This window comes from Condylura cristata, unplaced genomic scaffold (assembly GCF_000260355.1).
Source record: "Condylura cristata isolate star-nosed mole 26May11 unplaced genomic scaffold, ConCri1.0 scaffold00003, whole genome shotgun sequence".
NCBI classification, from domain to species: domain Eukaryota; kingdom Metazoa; phylum Chordata; class Mammalia; order Eulipotyphla; family Talpidae; genus Condylura; species Condylura cristata.
In genome coordinates, this window is record NW_004567104.1 from 22,365,523 (window position 1) to 22,372,563 (window position 7,041).

Genomic DNA, 7,041 nt, shown 5'->3' on the forward strand with positions numbered 1-7,041 from the left:
GATGTTATTAACAGAGTAAATGTTATAAAATCTAGACTTATAAAAGCTTACCTGTTTTCTATGATTTGAGCTTCTAGAAAATTTCCTTAATATTCTACTGCTGAACACACACAGTTGTTGACGAAAGGAGGTCTGACGAAAGGAGAGTCAGTGTTCAGTTAAGAGTTGAACTAGCAGCTCTTTCTCAGATTCACACATTCCTTTCTACTTATTGGCAGAAAGAGATTATCTGGATCATAGTCTTGCTTACTTGGCAGATACATTTATTCTAGTAAATGTGGATACATTAAGTCTAAGTCCTAAAGACAAAGACTTCACTGTCTTTTTTCATTTATGACAAAATCGTAACCACACAAAAGAAAACATAGGTCTGGAAATCACATGAAGAAAAATTTCTATTAAGAGGTTTCCCCACACTGGAACATTCTCTCAGAACGATTTCCTGATGGACGATTCTGAGAGGAATGATAGAATGCTGCACATGTCTGCATGCCAGACTACTTTCAATGAGGGAGTGTTTTCCTGCAAACTGCAAATTGTGACATGGTCAGGCAATAGTAAACTTCTGTCTTCTCTCATAGTGAGGAGAAACATTGAGTGGCAGTCAGGTGTAACAGATTAAAACATATCCAAGTGCTATCCTGATAACATACTAGATAAAACTATGCCATGATTTCTAAGACATAGCAAACCAATATATATCATTCTACCTCATCTTTTTCTACTATACTACAGACACATCAAAATCAAAAGCACATTTAGGACCTCCCTGGTGGTGCAGCGGGTTAAAGCACAACACTGAGAATCTAAAGACGCTTCCGCATGAGTTCGATTCCCGCCTGCCCTGGAGGTGACCACATGGCGCGGCAGACCTCTCCTGACCCGCCCGCTGCTCCCCTCAGCAGTGTACTTCGTCGATCTGCCTGTTCTGCTCCCCACTCTGTCTCTCACCACCCCTGAGCCTGTGGCTTGTTCCCCAGTTCTGTATGCACAAATAAATAAATCTTAAAAAAAAAAAAAGCACATTTATTAAGAGAGATGTCTCTAAAATGTCTGGTGAATTACAATCCTCATGAAATTGGCAAACCTGGGGAAAGGAGATGATTTGGTTGGTGAGTCCTCACCTGCATGCTTATGGCTGCCAGACACATAGAACAGGCACCTGACTCAGAAAAGTGAGAGCTAAGAGAGAGATATACAAGCCAATATGTAACTACATGCAGTCTATCCTGCCCCAGAGAGTGTCTGTGGTACAGAGACCAAAGTCCAAGCAGAAGTCCCCCAGACATGTTGGTGCCTGTTTCCTCATCAGATAAAGCAGGAACCCGCCACATGGAACATGAGGTCCCCAGAGAATGAGCTGCATGGAGTGTTGCTGTTCTTTGAGTGTTGGGGTGCCCGGGATCCTAGCCCCATGATTCAGCAGCCAAGATGGCGCCTGGTCTTTAGCCAGTGAGGTTGAGCTGGTGAAAAACAAAATACGCCAACATCCACCTGTATAAGGAAGTTAAATCTTATTGGATATGCTCTTGCGTGATCAGTGTATAATAGTTGTGTGTCCTGCCCAAATATGGTTGTTATACACGTGAGCAGTGCTCTAATTGGCCAATGAATGCTATTTAAGCAATGCGCTTCCCCTTAGAGGGAGAGGGGGAGTGAGGGGAGAATAATAAAAGGATCCACAAGAAGATATATTGTGGCGTCTTTCTGCTGGCAGAGAGTGCGTCACACTTGAGGCCTGAGGGCAAACCTGTAGTCAACAGTGTGATGTGTGGCCATCTGCTGAGACCTGAAGGGAGTGCTTGGTTAGAGCTGTATGTGTGGGTCATGGATGACAGCAGAAGGCAGTTGTACCATTGTGAAGAGGGAGAGAGAACTACCTGTCTATACTACCTCTTTCCAAGTACTTGGGGATGTACTCTGCCTACATTTCCCAGCAGTGCTTCTTGTCAGGGGCCTCATGCGCACTGCCCCAAGTGTTCAGGGAAGCTGACTGACCCTCTCAGTTTGCAGGCCATTTTTGGTGCTCACACATGAACATCAGAACAGAGTTGGGAAACCTGTTGTTTCCTTCTCTGTTCTTCAGTCATTGTTCTTCAGACGAGAATCATCCATTGTATCAAGATGAATCTTTTCCATCCAGTGCAGCCACTGATACAAGTCAACTACTTTGTATAGACTCAAAATTCTCTAAAAAGGCATCATCAAGAGTAATTTCCTTAAATGTGCCTAGTGCCTTAGCATTGTGACAGAGACTGCTGATTCAGGCTATGTGCACACTGCTACTCTAAGCTTCCCAGTCTCCTGTCAATGGCTTGGCACCACGATGAAGTCTGCCTGAGGGAAAGTGAGCAGTGCTGTGTGCCCTTCCAGGCTGAAGGAATTCAGTGTCTGATGTGTCTCCCCACATGCCGTGTCCTCTCCATGCTAAGAGTGGAGGTTGAATGTTGATGAGGTAGAGTTGTGGGTAAGGGAGTCTTCATCCCTGAACCATCCTTTGGAGAGGAGCTTCCTATAACACTGCCTAACTGACATCAAACTATGATAAGGGCAAAAATTTTGTTAAGATTAATTGTGTTATGACTTTTTTTTTAGTCATTTATAACTGCTGCTAACATTTCTTATCCATTAGAACCCAACTTCCCATCTCTGCTGTCTCACTCAGGTAAATTCAGTATTTCATGTTTCCTCAAGACAAAGCACAGCAAGTTCCTGGATTCATTACTGGAAGTAAACATTGAATTGTCAAAGAAATTATCTGATAATAAAGCTTTTTTATTCAAACCTTCAGTTTTTAGTTCCTCATTTATCCTGTTAAAAAGTAGTCTTTAAGGGCCCTCCCTAGTGGCACAGTGGGTAAATGCAGCAATTAGAAACTAAAGCCACTTCAGCACGAGTTCAATCCCCAGCCAGGAAGGTGACCCACATGGAGGTCCTCTCCTGAACCCCTCAGCAGTGTACTTCATTGATCTGCCTGTTCTGCTCCCCACTCTGTCTCTGGTGAAGCCCTTGCACCTCTGCCCTGTACCCTAGTTCTCTATGAATAAATAAATCTTTAAAAAAAAAAATGCCAAAGACACCTTTGCGCTGAGAGGAAACAACAAACATAAACCCAAGATAAATGGGTTTACTGTGTGTTTCTGTAATGTCAACTTAGTATCCCAAAGCAAAAATTGTATGTTCTGGTTTTTCTGGTCTGTCTTGAGATCACATAAATCTTTTGCCTTTGACCAAAGTAAAAATTCTCTTATCTCTACTTACTATAACTTTGTATGATAAAAACTGAAGAAGAAAACAGTGGCTTGGAAATAAAAAGTAATTTCTTCTTTGATTTCCAACTGCATATCACATAATAGTATAAGTAGATTAAAAATAAAAGCAGTTTAAATAGTATTTATATCTGCTTTTAAATTAAAAAATGTAAAATAGTGATATTGTTTCCACCCATCCTTTTACACATTTAACATAAAAGTTCTGCACACTTATTATTAAGCAGGAGTGTGCTGGACATGGAGTAGAATGATGGAGTGGAATGCTCAGTCTAGTAGTCACTGGACACACGTGGCATTTTAGATTTAAATTTAAATTACTACGAATTAAATTAAATTAAAAGTTTAGTTTTCCAGTCACAGTAACCACATGTTAAGTCTTCAAAACTGTATGTATCTAATAGCTAACCTTATTGGACAAACCATCAAGAACATTATTGCAGCCCAGAAAGTTCTATTGGACAGCCCTTTTCTAGAAGTAAGATAGACATATGTAAACTCATGATGTTCCTTTAACTATCCTTTCCATACAATTTTTCAAATATGATAACGGAGTTAAAAGGGAAGGTGCTTTAGGCTGCCAGAAGGGTCAAGAAGTCTGTGCACTAGAGCTAACATTTGAACTTAGTCTTACAGTTAAAAATGAATTTGATAAACTGAGAAGGAATAAATTAGGGAGGACATTTCAAAGAGGAAATAGCAGATGCTCCTTGGTGGAGCAAAGGGTTAGGACACAACACTGCAAGCTGGCTGCAGCCACTTCAGTGTGAGTTTGATCCCTGGTCCCGGAGGTGACCCAAATGGCGTGGCAGACCTCTCCTGTCTCACCTGCTGCTCCCCTCAGCAGTGTACTTTGCTGACCTGCCTGTTCTGTTCCCCATTCTGTCTCTGCTGAAAACTCTCACTGCCCCTGCATCTCTGGCTTGTATCCTAGTTCTGTACAAATAAATAAATACATAAATCTTAAAAAAAAAACTGGCAGATAAGGTAAAAAAGCATAAATTTATGAGTTGACAAAGTCTGAAATTCAATGTGACTGGAGAGAAAAATATATAAGAAAAGATCAACTTTGAGTCTAGGTGTGGCAAGAGCAGACAAAAAAGAGACAGATAGGATAGGAAGTATTTGGAGTTTATATTTTGGCGATGGGGAGTCAACAAAAATCTTTTGAGCATGTGCATAATATAATCAGAATGGACTTAAATTAATGTCACTTGCTAACATTACTGATATTGAAAGACCAGGCTAGAGGCTACTTGTTATGGAATCCAACAAGTGAAGACAAAGCAGGGGCAATTGAGTTGAAAAGGATAGACTCAATTTTAGAGATAACTGAATGGTAAAGTTCAATTAGAGTTAGATTTGTAAAGGTATAATGCATTGATGGGCAAGACTTTGTTGTTTAATTCAATAGGCATGTTGGGAGGAGGGAGGTGAAAGAGTGTGTGTCAGGTGGAGGTGTCTCAGCTTCTACTCACAGAGAATAAACCAGCGGGTTTGGCACACATGTCTGTTCTGTCACACTCAGGCTATGCTCTTGAGAAAGTGGCGTGTCTATCAGTTCATTCAAGAAGACCTTCAGTAATCTCTCTAACATCTGTACACTTGAAGTGACAAGATCACTTCCTCTTAAGAAGTCTCTTTTATTAAAAAAGAAAGAAAGAAAAAAGTGGCGTGTCTATCAGTTCATTCAAGAAGACCTTCAGTAATCTCTCTAACATCTGTACACTTGAAGTGACAAGATCACTTCCTCTTAAGAAGTCTCTTTTATTAAAAAAAAAGGAAAGAAAAAGCTTACAGATTTTGCTTCTGTATTGAGAAGTGTTGCCATTTTTTTTTTTTAAGATTTATTTATTTGTGCATGCAGAACTGGGGTATAGGCCAGAGCCTCAGGGGCGGCAAGAGGCCTCCCCAGAGACAGAATGGGGCACAGAGACAGAGTGGGGAGCAGAACAGGCAGATCGACAAAGTACACTGCTGAGGGGAGCAGCAAGCGGGTCAGGAGAGGTCTGTCACACCATGTGGTCACCTCCGGGGCAGGTGAGACTAGGACTCATGCGGAAGTGGCTTTAGCCTCCCAGTGCTGTGCTTTAACCAGCTGCGCCATCAGGGAGGGACAAGAGAAGAGTTGTCCTTTAAAGCATTCATTCAGTTATCAGAAATTTCCATAATGCATTCTGGGGTATTTTAATATGGAGCTATCTGCATGTTGCAGGACAGTGTTATGAGTAGTAGGGGGGCAAAGTCTTTGGAATTTATGTATGTATGAGTCTTACAAAGACTTCTTCTGGGGGCCAGATGTACCTGTCAGTGAAGAGCTGTCAGGATTGATCACAGCTGATAAGAGCCTGGTTCCTTCTGATGAGATTTCTTACTTATTTTTCAATCTGTCCAAGTGAAGTTTTAGGTCAATCTTGCTCTCAGAAAGGGGGAGGAAATGTTTACAGTGCAGTAAGTTGACCAGAGTAACCTGAGGCATCACTTCCCTTCCCTTTGTCAATTTATCACTGAGCCTGATTTCCTCTGCTATTGGGTAAACATCCTTTTCTTAGCCCTATTTTCCCTCAAAGTCAGCACTTTCATAATGATTTCCTGTTCTGAGAAAAATCTTCCTGAGATCAAGCAGGAGAGAATTATAAGAGTTACTATGAGGGCGGGGGAATCTGAAGTCCTAGCACTTGCCCAAGTTTTGAGACTTGGAGAATTAGGAGAAAGAGGACCGTCCAGGGCTCTCTGTTGGCTCTGCAGTTCCTTTCCACAGGGTGGGCTACTGAGGGGAGACACTAAGAGACCAACTCTGTCCATGAAAGCTTCTACAGACAGTCCTGTGGGAAACTGCATTTAAGCATACTATTCTTAAATGGAAAAGTAACACTTTTCATTAAGAATTTCAGGCAGCTCAGTTAGCATGGCTCTTATCTCTAAAATTGAATGCTAAAAATGCTTTGCATGTGTATATTTTTGTTATCTCTTTTATACTATGGTATTTTTTTCTGAGTCACTGACAATTTTATTAAAGAAGCTTCTCCTAAGTGATCTGAAATTTAATGGCTAATTTTTCTGATATACAAATTTTTTTGGTTGGTTTGAATGTTTTTATTGCATTGTTCATATTAGTATGTCACAAATCAGTGTCCAGTAGAAAAACCACTGATGAATTCAAATTGTTTTGTTGTAAAATGTTAAGTATAACTTTATTAATCCTTTTTTTTTTTTTAAAGATTTGTTTATTTATTCATACAGAACTGGGGTACAGGCCAGAGATGCAGAGGGTGAGAGACTTCACCAGAGACAGAGTGGAGAGCAGAACAGGCCGATCAACGAAGTACACTGCTGAGGGGAGCAGCAAGTGGGTCAGGAGAGGTCTGCCACACCATGTGGATCTCCTCCAGGGCAGGCGGGGATCGAACTCATGCGGAAGTAGCTTTTGATTCTTAGTACAGTGCTTTAACCAACTGCACCACCAGGGAGGGCCTATTAATCCTTTCTTAAAGCTGTGTTACATTTACTCCATTAAAGCTCAATTTGTTATTGGGTTTAGATAAACACTTTATTGGTAATCTTAAAACAGTGGAAACAAAAGTGAGTCTGGAAATTTCCATGAATATTAAACAATGAAAAATCTTTGATTTGCATCAATTAGTTTTGACATCCCAAACCATCCTTTCCTCTATTCACAATACACACAGTGGCTGACATGTTTATGCTGGCTGAGACAGGTTGGGATACATAGATTATAGACAGGCTGGGTGGAGGTAGGTGGCATAAATTC